This window comes from Stenella coeruleoalba (assembly GCF_951394435.1).
Source record: "Stenella coeruleoalba genome assembly, chromosome: 18".
NCBI classification, from domain to species: Eukaryota; Metazoa; Chordata; class Mammalia; order Artiodactyla; family Delphinidae; genus Stenella; species Stenella coeruleoalba.
This window is the reverse complement of record NC_137164.1, coordinates 18911975-18932384: the sequence shown is the minus strand read 5'-3', so window position 1 is coordinate 18932384 and position 20410 is coordinate 18911975. Positions and strand designations below refer to the sequence as shown.

The 20410-nt window shown below is 40.3% G+C and overlaps 1 protein-coding gene across 3 annotated transcripts in view; it reads right to left on the bottom strand.

The window, feature by feature from the left end:
* The window catches only part of MED4 (mediator complex subunit 4), a 204543-nt gene that overhangs the window by 117698 nt on the left and 66435 nt on the right, over nucleotides 1-20410 (bottom strand). For 2 of the 3 annotated variants that reach the window (XM_079903452.1, XM_079903454.1), the window contains one exon: nucleotides 3557-3620. The gene's annotated coding sequence lies outside the window, so the exon portion shown is untranslated. Of the gene's footprint in view, nucleotides 1-3556; nucleotides 3621-15563; nucleotides 16124-20410 lie in introns of those variants that run through there. The other variant, XM_079903453.1, reaches the window with a different exon arrangement.

Here is a 20410-nt window from a genome sequence, read left to right as displayed (position 1 = left end):
AAGAATGTTTAGTTTTGCAAGACACTGTCAAACTGTCTTCCAAAGGCTGCATCATTTTGTATCCCACTAGCGATGAATGAGAACTCCTGTTGCTCCTAGTTTGGGGTATTGTTAGTGAAAGAAAGAATGGATAAACTGGACCTTATTAAAATTTAAAACTTCTGATCTACAAAAGGCATTTGCAAGAGAATGAGAAGACAAACCACAGACTGAGAACATATTTGTAAAAGATATATCTGATAAAGGACTGTTATCCAAAATATACAAACAACTCTTAAAACTCAACAATAATAAAACAAACAACCCAATCAAAAAATAGGGAAGAAACCTGAATAGACACTTTACCAAAGAAGATGTAGAGATGGAAGATATGTATATGAAAAGATGCTCAACTTAGTATGTTATGAAGGAGTTACAAATTAAAACAATGAGATACCCTTCATGCTTATTAAAATGGCCGTAATCCATCATAATCATTTTTAAGTGTACAGTTCAGTAGTGTTAAGTATATTGACGCTGTTGTGCAACCAGTTTCCAGAACTCTTTTGATCATGCAAAACTGAAACCATATACCCACTGAACAATGACTCTGCATTTCCCCTGCCCCACCCCCACCCCCCACCCCACCCCCGCCTCTGGCAACCACCATCCTACTTTCTGTTTCTCTGCATTTGACTATTTTAGTTACCTCATACAGGAGAATCATAATCGTATTTGTCCTTTTGGGACTGATTTATTTCACTTAGCATAATGTCCTCAAGGTTCATCCATGTCGTAGCATGTGTAGGATTTCCCACATTTTTTTAATTTTAAAAAAGTATCGATGTTTTCAATTAGGTAATATATGCTGTGCTGGCTGTTTGCTCCACTTGTCCCTAGTCAGCCATTCCCTAACCACTCCCTGCTCTGAGTCCCAGGAGGCGGACTTCTACAGATTGCCTTCCCCTTGCCCTCTGGTTTCTGGTTGCAGCTGGGTTGGCAAATGGGAAGCACCATCAGGAGACTGAAGGGCATGAGGTATTCATTTATCACCCACACAAGCACTACCTTCCGGCCTCACAACTGTTCAGGCAGCGGCTGCTCTTCATTCCTCTTCCTCAGCACCAGCTCACTCTAGGCTCCCTTAACACCGTTCCCCACTGACTGCACACCCCTGGCCCCTGCAGGCCTAGGACTAGGAACAACTTCCTGCTGTTGCTAGTCCCTGCAAGCTTACCCATCCCATTTTTTGTTCCTTTAACCTCACCCATGCATTGGTAAGTCATCTCTTTATTAGTCTCTTCATTAAACTCTTTTGAGTATGCCATCTGTTCATAGGATTCCTGCTGTGATCCTGAGTCAGACACATGCAGCTATGTTAAAAAAAAAAATTAATGGTGTAGAACGCTAAGAAATGAAAAAAGAAATCGCTTTCTACCCCATAGCCCTAATTCCCTTCCATTCCATTTCACGTCCAGTTGCCATTTATTTGTTTGGGACTTTTTGGGGGAGGGGTGGGGGTAGGATGACCTTGACTTCACCTCTTGGGTGAACTCTAATGGGTCTCAGACAATCATGTTAAATCCTCCCTTGCTGGTACCTGATTCAGAAAGCCAGACCTAAGCTATCCATGCAGGGTATTTCCCTGTCCGGGGGATCCAGCTGAGAATGGGCTCACAAGTCACTGCTATGATTCAGTTCAGACCAATGAGATGCAAGGGGAAATTTGCTGGGGGGAGGGCTTCCTCTCAAGAGAACCATGATTGGAGATGAGGGTCAGAACTGCTAGAACCAGTCTGAGAAGTCAGCAGAGAAGGCTGAGCCAGGAGAATCAGGGAAACGGAGCTGAGACAGCAGATTAAGCCACTAAAGCTAAACTGTAAACCCAACCAGCCTCTACACTTCAAATTATGGGACCTGATCAATTTCATGATCATCTGTTTACTTACAACAAAAGCATCCTAACCAATACATGCATACACTACAAAACACACATTCCCAAATGGGATCATTTCATAGATATTGTACTGCAAATAGCTTTTTTCACTAAATCATGTATTCTAAACATCTTTTCAAGTAAGCACATTTAGTCCTGCTTCATTATTTTAAATACTGGATGGTATTTTGTCAAAGGGAAATGTCAGAGTTTATCCTTTCCTGTACAGAAGAACATTTAGGTTATTACAGCTTTTCCCTATTAAAAACAAACAATGGCACAATGACACATATTTTGGAGTGTCTGAATTAATATGTACGTACGATAAATTCCTAATAGAATTGCTTGGTCTATAAGACTGAGAATTTTAAATGGTCATAAATACTGCTATATTGTCTTCTAAAAGGTTTCAATAATTTACACTCTTATACGTATATGTGAGCATACTTTTTTCTTCACACCCCTGCCAATACTGGGTATTATAAAAAGCTTAAACCTTTGGTAATCAGATGAAAATTACATCTCATTAGTGCATTAATATTTTATTCATGAGTTAGGTCAAAGCATTTTTACGTTTTTTTTTTTGTAAACTATATTCTTTGCCTACTTTTCTACTTAATTTTATTTTTCTTACTGATTTGAAGTAGCTCTTTGTATATATTTTTCAAATAGCTGTTTATTATAGGTGTTAAATTTTGTGTTCCTGCTTTTGCTAATCACTGTAGTTTATGGTACATTTTTCATGAAAAAGTTTTATGCAATCTAATGTGTTGACGTCTTCCCTCATCATGTCAGGATATTGTTTTATACTTAGAGTTCTTCCTTCCCTCCAAGATTATTATTTAAATTCACCAATGTTTTCCTCCAGTTATTTTATAGGTTCATCTTTACATTTAAGTCTCTGATCCAAGTGAAAAGTTTTTGTTCTATACAAATCTGCACTCTTTGATTTTTTTTGTTACAATGAGCCTATATAAGTATTACAGTTTTAAGAATATGGTCACCAGTTAGTACAGTACAGATATATAGCTTTCTATGAAAATCTTGACAAAAACAAAACCAATAACAGACGTAATTTTAAACACATCAACGTGGCGAACGAATGAAACTATGCTCCCCATATTTTGCTTTGAAATTTGAAAGATCACCATACGTGAGCCTCCCTCTGCTATGCCTGAACTGCTTTTCCATGTGTACACACTGTTCTGCACATGAGGACGGCTGGCTTGTTATTGGTGGCCACCCCTCCTTAAGCTTGATATCAATCCACAGGAAAAAAAGGAAGAAAAGATGTCTAGAGAAAGAGTAATCGTGTAAGATAATAACCTGTTGGAAGGAGAATCAGCATTTACTTCCAGGCAGCAACAACTCCTCTTGAAGCGTCTGGACTGCCCAACAGTATGATTCATTTCTCGACTCCCACCCCATAAAAACTCTTCAAAGCTCTCCACCCCTCCAGTCCATAGCCCCAAAGTGTCTCCCCTACACATAAAATCAAGAGCATGGGCTCTGGAGCCAAACTGCCCAAGTCACACTGGACTCTGCCACTTAACCAGCTGTAAGACTTTAGCACATTGCTTAAACATCTCTGGACCTCAGTTTTCTCACTTGTAAAACGGGAATAATAATAGTAATACTTACCTCACAGAGCTGTCCTGTGGATGGATCTTCTGAGGTAATACACATCAAGCACTTGGCATAGTACCTGGAATATAATAGTGCTCAATACGTGTTAAGCTATTTTCATTATCAGAGTCTAATTAAGTCTATCTGAGCCTCAAGTCCCTCTTAGAAGTCCAAGGGAATATCAGAAAGTTAGGAATTATGAGATATTCCAATTGTTCTATTGTTTGACAGGTTTGGGGAGGTCATGCAACTTCTGGCTTTCTACTTTGCTATGCTATAATATGTGGACAATTAGCTTATTACAATTAACTACTCATTGTAAAGTACAGTAAAGACGCAGTTTGAGGGGTACTATTATTAATTGGTCTTATTCACCTGACTTAAGATATGCTGTTTTTTCTCCAACTGACTCAGTGCTCTACTCACTACCATTGCGCAATAAAATTAGAGAAAGCTGTTGCATCATTTCAAACCTTATTGATGTGCAATGGAAAAAACAATCTTAGTCATGGTAAGGCAATAGCACGACAATGGAAAGGAAAGGAGAGGGGTCTTACTTGATAAGCTTAGAACATTCCAACATAACTTGAGTTATTCCTACGTCTAGAATCTCTGATGCACTAGGGTGTCTAGTTGTTGTCTTTTTTATGAATAGACTTCATTCTTCAGAGCAGTTTTAAGTTCACAGCAAAATTAAGCAGGAAGTACAGACTGTTCCCACACACTCCCTCCCCAGCCCACACACAGCCTCCCCACCATCAACACCGCATCCCCATTGCAACACTGGTTACAATCTGCACTAGGTTTTAAACTGATGTTCGCTCTATTGATCAGATGCTATAAGCTTTCAGTAGTTCTGGAATTCTTCAAAAATTTAGACCTACTGGTAGCATATTTTGTTATTTTTAAGCAACAGTATGCATTTTTTCTTTGTCTTTATAATTTTTGTAATTTTGAGGGACTGAGGCAGGTGGGTAGGGAGGTCTTTCCTTATAGTCCTTCATCTCACGTCAATCTTCTAGAGAGAGAGTTCTACCAGGATTTTAAAAGAAATTTTGGGGTGGTAATTAACTTCCAGAGACCGTTATTTTACGTTGTGCCAGCAATCCTCCAATTTATAACCCAAGAATTCTTCTAAATTCTAAAGGGCAAGCAAATTATTCTTAACTAGACACTCAACATTTGCAGTAAGTAGTATGTATTAGCCTATGTATGATAAAGTAGCATGGCTCTATTTTTGTGAGTTCTTTCTTTAATGCACTGTATTTATGATTGTTGGCACTTGTGATATATTTAATTTACATACTATATTAAAATTATATATCAATACTATACATTTAAGCAAATTTATTAAAAAGACACCACAAAGGCCATTAAATTCTATTTCTACTGCTCCATATTCACTTTTAATCTGCCAGTGTCTATATCTATACATATTGTATTGTTCTAAAATTTTATGCATACTATTTTTGTTCTGTTTTATTAGTGTGTGTCTTGTGTGTGTGTTTACTTATATTTCCAAGTCTACAAAGTTGCCATTTTTACTACCCATATAATTATCATACAGGATGGAAACCATCATATTTACTGACATCTTGTTAGTATTAAGAATTAAGAATATTTTTTTCCATATGTGTGATTATGTGGTCTCCAGAATTATGCACTCTGAAGTTTTGATTTCATCTTCATTTAATCTTTCTTTGTTTAATCATTTGCAGTGAAGAAAAATGCTCTCTGATTACTGTTTTAAAATCCTGGCAAACATAGATTCCAATTATAAAATTGTGAAAAAAAAGAACTAAGAATATTTTTATATTTTGTCAAAGAGTATGAACACTGTCAAGCAGCTTTCCAAATACGCGTGCCAATTTACAGTGCACCTTCAGCCTTGCCAAACACTGGGTTCAAAATTTTTTATTCTTTTGGAAGTCTTTAAATTGGCTTTTTTTTTTTTTTTTAACATTTGTGATTGCATTTTCCCACTCAATGACTTCCTGTCTGTATTGTTGCAGGCATAAAAGTGTTTGTGGCAGACTGTGTTTTCCTAATCTGTCTTTAACAACCAAACCATCCCACACATTCTTCTTTCACACTTCTCCCATTGAGAGGTGAGCTCTATGCTCTTCCCCTTGATTTTGGGTGGCCTTATGACTCTGGCAGAAGTGACATGATGTGACCTCCAAGGCTAAGTTAAAAAAATGCAAGGGGCTTCCCTGGTGGCGCAGTGGTTGAGTCCGCCTGCCGATGCAGGGGACATGGGTTCGTGCCGCGGTCCGGGAAGATCCCACATGCCGCGGAGCGGCTGGGCCCGTGAGCCATGGCCGCTGAGCCTGTGCACCCGGAGCCTGTGCTCCGCAACGGGAGAGGCCACAACATTGAGAGGCCTGCATACCTCCCCCCACCAAAAAAAATGCAATACAGTGTCTGCTTGGGTTCAAAGTAAGTATATCAGATTATATACTTGCTCTTAGGAGTGAGCCATCCTGCTGTGAGAAAGCTTAAGCCGCTGCGAGGAGGCCCAGGTGGAGCAGTACTGAGGGCCCCAACCCACAGTTATGGCTGAGCTCTGTACAAAGCCAGCATCAACTTGCCAGCCGTGTGAGTGAGTCATCTTGACTCACTAGTTCTCAAACTAGCCACCCCTGCTAACGCTGTGAGGGGGAGCAGAGATAGGGCAATCCTGCTGAGTGCTGCCCAGATTAAAGATTTATCAGCAAATTAAATGTTTTTGCTTTAAAGGTCTCTTTGCTCCACACCCTCACACATCCTCTTCTGGTCTTTTTCATAGCTATTCTGGTGGAATACAATGTTTTCTATTCTATTGGAATGGAGTGTCTTCTCGTTTTTTTTTAATTAATTTATTTATTTGGCTGCGTCGGGTCTTAGTTGCGGCATGCGGGATCTTTTGTTGCAGTGGGTGGGCTTCTCTCTAGTTGTGGTGCTCAGCTCCAGAGCACGCGGGCTCAGTAGTTGCAGCACACAGGCTTAGTTGCCCCGCGGCATGAGGGATCTTAGTTCCCCAACCAGGGATCGAACCCACGTCCCCTGCACTGGAAGGCAGACTCTTAACCACTGGACCACTAGGGAAGTCCCCATAACTGTTTTTGTTCTAAACCACAAAATTTGGGGCTGCTTTGTTACCCAACAATTGATAACTGATACAGTATGCATATCTCCTTTAACCACTTATCAAGTGCAGTTAGGAATGTTGATATGTAGTTGTTTAGCTCTTTATTTGGAAGAGCCACTTAAAAGAAAATCGGAGAGAAACACAGAGAAGTGAGAGGCAGTATAGCATATAAGAGCATTCTGGAATTAGACTGCCTGGCATCAAATTCTGGCTCTGCCAATCACTTACAAATTGTCAACAGATAGCTTGTCATCTGTTAAATGGCATTATGATGGTAATCGCCTCATTAGGAGTATTTTGAGGATAAAATGAGTTAATGTATATAAAGTATTTAGCTCAGCGCCCAGCCAACAGCAAACGCTGTTTAAGTGCTAGCCACTCTATTGTGTTTTCTTTCTTTCTTCCTTTTTTTTTTTTTTAATTGCACTGATACACATTTTCTTTATTTTTATACCTGGTATCAGCCAGGATTCTTTTCAGTACAGTAACAGAAAACTCAATAAAAACTGACTTAAGAAGGAAATAGCTTAACTAACTTAATCAGAGGTAAGGCAAGATCAGCAATGGGTCAGTATGTTATTTCAATAATGCCATCAAAGACCCAGGTTCCTTTAGCTTTTAGATTTGCTATTAGTAACAAAGTAGGTAAATAATCCCAAGTCATATCCAGATATGGCAAAGTCTAGAGGAAGAAGACAGGTCATCTCATCTTTTGGTTCTCTCATAAAAGGAAGAGTTTTTCTTCACAGACTCATGTCCATTGGCAAAAACTGGGTATGTATCCAATTTATAACCAAATCTCTTCAATATGATTTGAGTGGGACAGGTGTTGGACTGTCAACTACAATGTTCATTGAACACTTTCAAGAGTATGCAACTTGTTTCTGGTAATATACCGTTTCATCAATAGTTCTGATTTATTCTCTGACCCCACTGTTCTATGCTTTCCAGGTGGTTGATTACTTTTAAATTCTACCTTTATTTTTGTATTGTAGACAAAATGACATGTAGAATTATGGTCTTTTGTGTTTATTATGCATCTTTGAATCGCATTTTATTTCTCAAGGAGAAAATCTATTCATTTCTCTCCATGTCTGTTAATTATTCCTTGTTTCTTTGTTCAGCTATATAATTAATTAATTGGTTAATTAACCTGCTATTGACAGTGGGTTTTTAATGTCTTCACTTACAAATATAGTTCTATTTATTTCCTCCTGTATTTCTGTATTAGCTTTTGTTTTAGATGTTTGCCTTATTTCTTAGGGCATTTAGACTTAATGTTGTTAATATTTTATGTGTTAATATAGCTTTACCATCACATAGCAATCTTGTTTCTCGTACTGTTTTAATTCCAAATCTTTTTTACCTAATATCATATAGTAACTCTGCTTCTGCTTCTCCTTCTCTCTCCACTCTCTCTCATTTATTTCAGTTTTGTTTTTGGACAAACATGCTGAAACTAAGACCATCTCTTGATAGCCTTCTAATTCTTGTTTTGATGATAATGATGGCAATAACAATTTTTAGCCAGAAAAGCAAAAAATAGCTATTGATTTTATTTTTTTATTCTTACTCTAATTTCCTGGAACTTTGAGGGCCTATAAACCCCTGAAATTTGTATTTTTGAAGAAATTCATCTTTTACAAGCCAATTTGTACTCACTATGGGGTATCATCAACATCATTGTGGTCAATATCAGATTTTCTAAAAATGAAGGTGACCAATTCTATATAAGGATGCCACTTCAAGCTTTTGCAAAAGTCAGTAATGCCACTAAGGTTATTTTATTATCCAGTTTTCTATTCAACAGTATTTTATATGTATTACAAGTGATTTTATATGGAGTTCCCCAAATAGTGAAAAACATATGGATTACCTCTGAACAACCGCAGGCTTTTAAATTGCTTAAAATTTAAAAAATAAAATAAACATCTTTCTTTGAACATTTATAGCATATATAATCTATATCATTTGAATATCCTCTGTCTTACAGAGTTTCTCTTTTTTTCACTTGTGTATTACTCTCGTCTTCCCAACCATATTTGTCTGTTATTCCAAGGCAGGGATCTTGTTTCACACTTTTTTTTTTTTTTTCTTTTTTAGCTGCACCACACAGCATGTGGGATCTTAGTTCCCCGACAAGGGATCAAACCCACAACCCCTGCATTGGGACCACAGAGTCTTAACCACTGGACCACCAGGGAAGTCCCTCCCACTCTTTTTGTTTTGCTGCTGCAACTTTGCATAGAGTAGGTGCTCAGTAAGTACTCATTTTTAAAAATTAATTAATTAATTTATTTATTTATTTTTGGCTGTGTTGGGTCTTTGTTGCTGTGCACGGGCTTTTCTCTAGTTGTGGCGAGCGGGGGCTACTCTTCATTGCTGTGTGCAGGCTTCTCATCGCAGTGGCTTCTCTTGTTGCGGAGCACGGGCTCTAGGCGTGCAGGCTTCAGTAGTTGTGGCTTGCAGGCTCTAGAGTGCAGGCTCAGTAGTTGTGGTACATGGGCTTAGTTGTTCCGCGGCATGTGGGATCTTCCCGGACCAGGGCTCGAACCCATGTTCCCTGCATTGGCAGGTGGATTCTTAACCACTGTGCCACCAGGGAAGTCCAGTAAGTATTTATTAATTAATTAGAGTTATCCAAGTAGCCCAGAGGTGATTCCTAGAATAGTGTGGGTATTGTGTATTACCATGTGTGTGACAGCGTGAAGTGTATGCCTATAGTAGGCTGAATAATGATCCCAAAGATAACAGGTCCTAATCCCTAGAACCTATAAATATTACCTTATTTGGAAAAACAGTCTTTGCAAATGTGATTAAGTTAAGGATCTTGGTACAAAGATTATCCTGGATCATCTGGTTGGCCCTAAATGCCATCACATGTGCCCTTGTAAGAGAGAGGCAGAGGGATATTTTTTTTGTGGGGGGGGAGAAGGGGGGGGAGAGAGAGGGTTGTGGGGAGAAAGAGAGAAAAGAAGTAGAAGAAGAAGGAGAAGAAGGAGGAAGAAGGGAAGGAGGGGGAGAAGGAGAGGAAGAACCAGGAAAGATTAAAGATGCTGTACTTGAAGATTTGAGTGATGGGGCCACAAGCCAAGGAATGTCAAGAACCACCAGAAGCAGGAAGAGTCAATGAATGGATTCTCCCAGAGTGTGGCTCTGCCAATATCTTGATTTCAGTCTGGTGATACTAGTTCAGGACTTCTGTCCTCCAGATCTGTGACAGAATAAATTTCTGTTGTTGTAAGCCATCACATTTGTGATAATTTGTTAGAGCAGCCATAAGAAATGAATATGATTCCAATCCAATAATGCTTTTTCAGTTATTGGGAGATTTAAGAATTATACATCTGGGGGTTCCTGAACCCTTTTCTTTGTTTTTTAATATTTTATTTAGTTATTTATTTATTTACTTAGCTGTGCCGGGTCTTAGCTGCAGAACGCAGGATCTTTGTTGCCCTATGCGGGATCTTCATTGCGGTATGTGGGATCTTTAGTTGCGGCATTAGGGCTTTTAGTTGCAGCATGCGCGATCTAGTTCCCTGACCAGGGATTGAACCCAGGCCCCCTGCACGGACTCATAACCACTGGACCACCAGGGAAGTCCCCTGAAACCCTTTTTATCTTCCAATACTGAGCTAATGGCACCATTGCAAGTCAATCACATTGCAGACTGTGTTAAGGAAGCCACTCTGCAGCACCCTTCAGTGCATATGTTATCAGCCACATTGAGTCATTTTTCAAGGTGGCTCAGTAATATGTAGACCAGCATTGCCCCCACCCACTGCCCCCACCAGTTCTATATAAGTTGATCTCTAAGGATCTGTCCACCTGTCAAATTCTCCAATCTATCAGGAAACTATAGCCTTTAGTGGTGTCCTGTGTGATGACAGCAGGGTTTCTGGATATAGTAGTAAGAGCCACCTTTGGTATCTAATCTGAAAACAAAGGATTATATGGAAGCGACCCACTGGTAAAGCAGGAGGCCTTCAAACCCAGAAAAAAATTCTGCTAGCTTCCTAAATAAAATTGGCTTTAATTATCTAGTTAAGAAGAATATGGAAACATTCTAGCTTCAGTAAAACCAGAGTTGAGCAAAACGGCCTGCCTTATAAAATGCCAATTGAATGAAGCCTAAAAATGGAATGCAGCTATACAGGTAAATCATGTCATTTCTCTGCTCAGAGATTCCCACTTGATGGAGACTTTGTGTTTAGGTTACCAGCTGGGGGCCCCGTGGGCACTGGAGAGAGATGCAAGGTCTGCACTCTTTTTTTTAAGGTTTCTTTGTTTTATTTTGTTTTTAAAACCAGGAAAGCAGCTTGCATTTCCAAGGTCACCAGCTCCTTCTGTAAGTCTCTTCTTTTCACGACCATACTGCTTTGTTTTGTTTTTCTTTAACCTAGGTAAAAACTCAACCACAAATGTAATGTTTATCCTTCAAAATAGCAGCTGAAAAGAGCACAGGATGTGTGAGACGAAAAACACTCTTTTGGCTTCCTCTTCTGTGTGTGTGTGTGTGTGTGTGTGTGTGTGTGTGAGATTTTCCTCAGGTTTCTCCCAAAGGGAGCCTGCTTTAAGTAACATTTTTCAGTTTGGCTGGGCAGGAGAAGTGCCCCAAATGAGAGCAGCATCACCTTGGGAACATTACCTTGTCTGTTCCGTGCATTTGGGCTCAGGGTTAACTTCAGTTGAGCAATAATTCTCCACTCTCTTGTCTTCTTCGTTAAGTCATGACTTCAAGTGTGTTAGTCTTGCCTCTCTCCTCAGTTGTTCAAAAATACCATTTGGATCGTGGATACCAGAGCTTCTGAAAGATTGGCTTTCCTTGGGAACTCCATTAGAAAGACTCCTTGGAAATCTGTCTTCCTTCAACTCAGCTGTTTATTTTCCTTTTGGATGCATTCCATTGGACAACAGGATTTATTAGTTCAAATTCTTGCTTCATAGAACCACTTGTTCTTAATGACACGTGTCCTTTCTTTTCATACACCTCACCCTCTTTGCTCAATTCTCTCTTCCTTTATTTCTGTATCTTTGCAGTTTTCTGCAACCAACTTGCTATCAACTAGCTATTAACAAGGGACCTACTTGCTATTAACAAGGGACTTTTCTCATCATTATTTTAGATGTGACTTTTATAAAGTGTATATGTACTGTGGCAAACGGCTTTTTAAAAAGCTGAATTGAATTGAATACTGAAAAGTCAAGTTTTAAATAGAAACCCTGATTGTAGCTTGCCCTTAAAAACTGGAGGATCAAGCAACACTGGATCCTTTTTTTTTTTTTTCCGATGAAAATGAAGAATATTCTAAGTTGTTTAATATGGGAGGAAAAAAAAAGCCTAGCTTCACTATATCATTTGCTTGGGCCCAGGAGTATTGAGTTTGCCGTCTCTGCTTAACATGCCTAGCACTGCCCTAGATGGGATTGGGAAATTTTTTCCTAGCACTAATATGAAAGCAAGGTAAAATAGATTGAAGAGAAAGCTATAAAATAAAAAATTTTAAATGCCATTAACACTCCTTGTCTGCAGTATACATATATTTGTGTCTGTTACATGCACTCTAATTTTCATTAACTTAAAGCTGGTGTCTTAGAATGCCGGCCATACTATTTCTTGGGAAGGTCTATAACACAATAATTGCTTATGCCTCCAAAGTATCATCTTTCTCTTTGCAAAAATGTAACTAGTTCACTCTAAAAATGAATTTCAAAGTTTGGAAACTGAATAACCCAAAGAAAGGAAAAACTAGGGATGGTGTATACGGAGCAGCATACACCATAGGTGGTGGTTGGACCCACAGCGCTGAGAGGCGTTGAAAGAGTTAAGAACAAATGATCCTCTTCTGAATAGTGCAGAGTCACACTGAGGTATCACCTCCCCACCCCCGCTTCTCCTTTTAGTAACTTAAAGGGTGATCACTGAGATTAGGCTACGTCAGGAACATTCCTAAGTATACGGGCGTTTCTTGAACTACTAGTAATTTTTTTTCTTTTCTATTGACTAGAGGTTTATTTGCAGTTCTCCAAGATTTTGTTCTTTCGGGGAGTGTCTTATTGTGTTTGTTCCTCCAATTTTTCTATGCCTAAAAAAAATGGCCCTGAGTGAGCACTTAGAAAGAGGAAGAAGATACTATTTTTTATTCCTTTGCTGTTGTCGCTGATGAAACCAAAGGCAGACTACTTCCTCAGTCTATCTTTTAGCATCTTATCTGATTTTCTTTTATAATATTTTTTCCCTCTGTGTGGTCTCTGAGAGCAAATAGCAGTTAAATAAGCAATACTTTCTGGCTTAGGTCAGGTACTTTCTCAAGAGGGATTACAGGCCTTTTGTGTAGTGTGATCCACCAGCCACAAACACATCCTAAGGAGAAACCTGCGTGTTTGGTATATTAACATGCCTAAATTTCTCTTGGCCTTCAAAAGGTATATTCTGGCTCTATTCCTATTTTATCTGCCTGAAACATCCTTTAAGGGAAATTGTAAATATAAAAAAGAGGTTTTAAATAAATATTTGGATCTTGATTCTCTAGAGTTTTCATAAATCAAAACTTTCCCCCCTTTCTTAAATTTAGCCAGAGGAAAACTAGATGAAAGATTACTCAGAAACAGTCTCTTTAGACGCTCTCTGACTCAAAGCACAAACAATTTTTCTCTTGGGTATAAGGCCTCCCTGTTATGCAATGATTCAAAGCAGAAGGAAGTTGATTATACCAGATTCAAAGTAAAAATCCAAGTAGATTTCTGCTGCTTTGGTGGGCTTATTTGCATTTCCCATATTCTTTTGCAGTTAAAGTGGTTTGGGACCCATATTCCCCAACTGGGGAACAGAATAATTCCTTTTGTATATCTGAGTGCTTTGTAGGGCGCAATCTGTAACAGGAGGCTCTTAAACATACTTCTTTAAGACCTTTTTTTGTCCCTGGCATGGGTCACACAGCACAGTTCATTTCTTATACTTTATCTCATCTGGAGCTCCTTTGGCTGTAACCTAATTTGTTTTACAGCTATTACCTCGCTAAAGATATATATTTTTAACAGTCTCCTCTTTGGCATCCAACAATCTTAAAATATTTTTAAATAGAGAGTACTGGGGCAGAACCGAAGAGAAGAAAACAGCCCAAAGATCTTGCAATTGTCACCAAGTTTAAGAACCACAGCTCTAGAATATGTGCCCTACCTCTGCTTGCTCTAGGAGCACAGTAGCAAGGAGTCTGAGCTGGGCAACACAGGTTAACTGTGCCAGTAGGTTCTAAGGGTTTATTTGTCAATAACTCATTGTAAGTTCTTTCCCAGGTCTTTGTGTCTACTAAGGGCTAGGAATACAGGGACAGTTTTAGCTAGTCATAGACTGTCACGGTGATCTAGAAAATGATCCCTGCGTTAATAGGAAATAGCCTCCTCATTAGTATCTATGGCTAGGGGTTGTGCTACCACCTAGAAGCCATGAAGACTAAGTGTGGAATAAAGCCCTTACTGATTCTAGCCCATTAATTATGCTGCTTTATGAATGTTTTTCTTGCTTAATAACTATTGTCAGATGCAATGTATCTTGGGGTCCCAAGTTGGAAAGTTCACTTTAGTGATTTTTGACCACAGCTCAGTTGACTGCAGTTGTGTAGGAGACAAAAAGAATTCAAGTTTTTCTCTGATTTTTGAATACTTTTTTTTTCAATGATCATAAGGAAAGTAATTTTGTTGTGTCTAAAGAAGAATGACCTTCCCATGAGATTGGATTGCAGTCTGTTCTTGGACTAGGCAGAAGATGAACTATCAGAAGACTTCTTGCAATCTTTTACCAGGACTTTGATTCTGTTAGGTAAAACACTGAACACAAGGCAAAGTCCACTGGCTACTTAGTTTGAGAACATGAGATTTCACATTTTGGTTTTCAGAAATTTGTCTGTCCCAAGCCAGCCAAGTTAGTTTTTAAATTTCCCGCCCAGCCCTTTTTTTTTCTATTTTGACCTAGATTTAAACTGCACATATGCCTTAAATGTAATTAATGAGTATATATGAAATATAAGGTATAATATACAAAAATATTTAGAGATGTGGTATCTCAAACCATGGTTAGACTATCTTAGCCATTCTCATAAAGCTTCCAGACAAATTAATTTTAAAAGTTATTTAGAAGTTAAGTTTATGAAAATATTCCCAGGAGATAACATATGTTGCCATATGTTCTGCTAATGAATGCACCTACACTTTAAATAATATTTTCAGAGTTAGGCTTAAGTGATATCTCTTTCTTTATTTCACTGAAGTGTCAGAATGTTAAATAACTCAGCAGAATTCACAGGAGGTTAGCATCGTTTTTGTCTCAGTTGTGGGGAAAAGGTTAAAAATTAAAGAAGAAAAAAACATTTAGGGATCACATGGGGACTTTTAATTAGATCCTAGGGTAACTAATACATTAAAAAAACCCCGGTGTTAGGGACTTCCCTGGTGGCGCAGTGGTTAAGAATCCACCTGCCAATGCAGGGGACACAGGTTCGAGCCCTGGTCCGGGAAGATCCCACATGCCACAGAGCAACTAAGCCCGTGCACCACAACTACTGAGCCCGTGTGCCACGACTACTGAAGCCCCCGTGCCACAACTACTGAGCCGGCACGCCTAGAGCCCCTGCTCCCCAACAAGAGAAACCACCGTGATGAGAAGTCCTTGCACCACAACAAAGAGTAGCCCCCACTCACCACTAAATAGAGAAAGCCCGGGCGCAGCAACGAAGACCCAACGCAGCCAAAAGTAAATAAGTAAAATAAAGAAATTAAAGATCAATCAATCAGTGTTAGATGGAGTCTGCCTTCAGGTGCTCATACATGTCCTACTGTCACCGGCCAAGCCCATTAACAATTCCTAGGAAATAAAAATAGAAAATAAAGTCTAACCTTTGTTTCCTCTGTGCTTAGTCTAGTTTCACCTGCTCACAGAGGGCCGCGCGCAGAGAACTCGCACTCCACACTTCAGACCAGAGTTCCTGGTGCAAAATGGCTGTGCCGGCACCTCAGCTGGGCGGGCCGTGTGCAGAAGCCACGCTCCACACCCGAGTTCAAGATGGCAGCGGCGGGCAGTGTGCAGAGACGCTGCGCCGGCTCTGCGACCTGGAGCGCGAACTGAGCAGCCGCGACCACCCGCCAGAACCCTGCCCCCTCCCCGCTGAAGGGATCCCTGGAAAGCAGCCCCGCCCACAGCCTGTGAAGCAGCCCCGCCCACAGCCTGTGGCGCTAAGTGCTCCAGAGGCCAAGCTCGCTCCTTGCTCTCCGTGCTTTGATGAAAGAAAAAAAATCTTTCCTTTGCTCCTGAACCAAACTCGGTTTTGTTCTGTTGGCTCTAGCGACCCTGGGCGTGAGAACTTTTGTTGGGGCTCAAAAGGGTAACACTACGTAAATGTCTAATTTTTTAAAAGTACACAGAAAAGATGGAACTAACTCTCTGGAAATTTAGTCAAGCATCTAAGAAATTCATGGAAAGAAATTTCTTCGTACTGATTTTATATTCCTCTTTTGCTGTACCAAAATTGGATTCAAAACGGCAGACGACCTGCCTTCTGTATATTAATTAGAATAATTTTGATAAAGGTATAAGTTGAACAAAGTCCAGGGCTTCCCTGGTGGCGCAGTGGTTGAGAGTCCGCCTGCCGATGCAGGGGACACGGGTTCGTTCCCCGGTCCGGGAAGATCCCACGTGCCGCGGAGCGGCTGGGCCCGTGAGCCATGGCCGCTGAGCCTGCGCGTCCAGAGCCTGTGCTCTGCAACGGGAGAGGCCACAGCAGTGAGAGGCCCGCGTACCGCAAAAAAAAAAAAAAGTTGGACAAATTCCTACACTGAGGGCTACCCAGCATAGACTGAAGAGAAAGTTCACTGGGGACATTAGGTTGGCTTGTGAATAGAAGGCCTTGAAAAGCTTAGATTATACACGTGCACATACACTCTCACATACACACTCTGCGTGTGTGTTTGTGGAGGTACGCACATATGCAGTCACGATTGAGAAATATTAGTGCCTTCTCCCACAATCCATGTTGCCAAAATAATGGTTATGACAACAGCGGCGCCTCTTCACCATTTGCCTGGAAGTCCTTAGCCTTCCTGGCTGAAGGCCCTACGACGCTTGGTAAGATTTAACTGGAGTAGGGCAGGCTTTCTATGATATTTGGCCAGCCTTTGTGCACATGTCTTTTAACTTATTTGACCTATAAACACACATTCTCTCTATCGTACTTTATTATTAGTGTTGCTGGTTTATATGGTATCCTTTCTTCTAACATAAAAAAAAGAAACTTATGACACATTAGAAACTTATGTGTCCTCATTTAAAAAGAAAGAGGGGAAGCTGTTTCAATGGTCTGGAAACTTCTCTGTCTTTGGTGTTTCCTTCTTTCTCATTTGCTCAGAATGCCATTTATAGAGAAATTTTGTTTAAACAGGTTATCTGCAGAAATGTTCAGCAATCCCTTCCGTGAAAAATTCCACGCTACTAGTTCTAACAGGACATGCAGATTTATGGCTCCATCCGCCCTATGCAGCTGTTATTCCCCACGTTACTCAGCATATATCCTCTCCCAGAGGCTGCTCTTTCCCTGGCTCAGTCCTCTCTCATGGTCTTGGTGTACTTCACGCTGTTTCCTCCACTCACGTGTTCTTCCCCTTCCTTTCTCTTCATCCAAATCCTTTCCATTCTTCCAACTAAAACCCCATCTCCTCTTTGAAAACTTACCAGGCCACTCCAGGTCATTCTAGTCTCCAATGTCATACTCTGAACAGTTGGTTTATTTGTTGAGAATTACTGATAAAATCTGAGGCATGGTGACATTTAAGCAAGACTAGGGTTCAGATCTGAGCGATTCTGTCTGTTGTACTATCTTTGTGCCTTTCTGTCATATCTCTCAGTCTCTCTCTCTCTTTTTTTTTTAACTTGCTTATCTTTTCTTTCTTTCTCCCTCTCTTTAAAACGTGAAGACTCATATCCTAAGCATGGATGCACTAGAAAGCCGGGCTTTGGAGGAGGGCAACCAATAGATGGCAACTAGAAAACTAAAGCACCCAGAATGGAACATATCCACTCTTTTCACAATCAAAACAAAGTAAAAACCCAAATGTCACAATCAAAAGAGAACTGCATTGGCTTCCCTGGTGGCGCAGTGGTTGACAGTCCGCCTGCCGATGCAGGGGACACGGGTTCGTGCTCCGGTCCGGGAAGATCCCACATGCCGGGGAGCGGCTTGGGCCTGTGAGCCATGGCCGCTGAGCCTGCGCGTCCGGAGCCTGTGCTCCGCCACGGGAGAGGCCACAACAGTGAGAGGCCCGCGTACAAAAAAAAAAAAAAAAGAGAGAGAACTGCATTTATGAACAGGACAATTCCCAAAGGGTTGGCATGTTACAATCCCTCGAAAAACTATTTTAGTCAGTTTATCAAGGAAAATAATGACATGGTATAAAATAAAATAATTGGAAAAAATATACAGTATTGAGATAGGAAGGTGATAAGAAATATAAATTTGGGAGGTGAGAAATTTAGAAACAATAAAGGCTATCTGAAGTTAGGAAGGAGAGAGAAAAACAGTGCTTGCTTAAGTCTGAAGGGAGGCAAGTTCAGTAGAAGCATTCACCTTTTGCCTAGAAGAAACACTTTTTTTTTATAAAAGCTGAGACAAAGCCACAAGGTGCCCACCTATAGCCACACACTGGGTTAGGAGGGAAGGTATCAAGAGCACATTTTAAAGGGTGTATGTATTCAGGGATGTTGTTTCACTAAGGGTCCCATATTTGCAAAAATGTTTTCCCAATTAACCTGCTAAATCTGAAGGAGAATGCACAGAAAGTATGGAGATGTAAAAGAACACAGGAGAGGGACTTTCCTGGTGGTCCAGTGGTGAAGACTCCGTACTCCCAATGCAGAGGGCCCGGGTTCTATCCCTGGTCAAGGAACTAGATCCCACATGCCGCAACAAAGATCCCACACGTGGCAACGAAGAGCCTACTCAGCCAAATAAGTAAATATTTAAAAAAAAAAAAAAGAACCTAGGAAAAAGAAATCCCTTTCCAAGCACATCACACAAATCTAAATGATCTAAGATTCTTGAATTTATTTCTCTGACTCGTTTTCCTCCCATCTTCTTACTCTCTCAAAATCAATGTGAAAAAGGCACACAGAGGTCTTCTAAGACTTCCTTTACATTTAGTGGTTAGTGGTAACTTATGACTATGTTTTTAACTTTCTTTGGTTGGGTCATTGACTCTCCTCCTCCCCCATTCAGTTTCCAGGGTCACTGGGTGACCCTTTACAAATCACGAGACTGGATTTGCTTTGCTTTGTCTTGATCCAGCTTCTCCATTATCTCTTCTGTTGTGTACTACACAGTTTTGTAGACACACCAGATAAAGTAGAGAAACAAAACCAGGAGATTATTCCCAGACTGTTTGCCAACTGATTTTAAACTGTTGCTCACTGCTGGTACACAAAACAAGGAGTAGACTTTTATTCCTGAGTCTTTTAGACTAGAAATGGGAGGGGGGTGGTTAATTTCTGGTTTTGTCAAACTCCTTTGTTCTTTCTTTGTCTCAGTTTCCTAATTTGTTTAATAGTGCTGTTCATAATTTTGTTTTCTTTACTAATTCTAATGCAAAATGCCTTGGGTATTTCCCCACCATTCCATCATAACAAAAAGAGGAGCAGGAAGGATATAGTATAATCATTTATAATCATCTAGATCTTGCTTCCAGAATTTCTTAGTCTTCAATTGTAGTGTCTCAAGAAATCTCTGACACTATGCCAGTTCACAGAGTCAACCCCACAGAGTTGATCCCTGAACCAGGGAGGCCCAGGGAGTTTAAATAAGCTGCTGCAAGTCACATGGCTAGCTAGGATCAGTACGCACCAGGACTGGAACCTAACTCTTACTATTATTTTCAATTGAACATTTAATTCATTTTCACTCGAATTTCAGAATGCCTAAGCCGACACCTGGTTTAGGCTGGGTTTCTACCTCAGTCCAGTATGACTCTTGGAAATATATAATCTGAAAGATTCTGAGATCTTGGGATGTTTTGCAGGGAATTGTGGTCTGATTCTATGGAGGGTCTGAGAGACCTAACCCCCTCCTTGAGCATGGCCATATTCCGCAGAAACTCAGATTCAACCTACTTTCTTCATGCTTGACTCAGGGCAGAGCTGCCGCAGCTGAAACATTCTAGAGCGCACCCACATCTCTGGTTGAATCAGGACACAGCCGAGTGGAATAAGGGTTCAAGATCAACCATTTGTCCAAAGGGCCATCTGTTGACACAGTCATTAACCCAGTAACACTGCAGGCCATTAGCCTCTCTTGAATTAGGTGAAAGCGAAATCTCTTCAAAACATAATATTGCTTTACCCATAATTTTTTTTTAAATTTTGGACAAAGCTACTAAAGATTCATCATCGAATATGAATCGCAAATCAGTCCCGTGTGCTTGTGGATTTTGTCCAAGTCTACACGGGAGGGGAACATTCTGTTTTAGAAATGTGAGATGTATGAAATGCAAATCTGCCTAGAAACTTCCTCCCAACTGCTCTGGGACTAGGCAGGGCAGCCGTTGACCTTGCGATGGCGGGGGCCGGGGGAAGAAAGACAAGGCCAGTCTGAGTCAGGTAACGCCCTTGGGTGAGGTCCGATCACAAGTCACAAGGATAGAGAGCATTAAACATTTCTGTGCTCCACCGAGTCGGTTCCATAATAAAGTTAGAAAATGGAAAT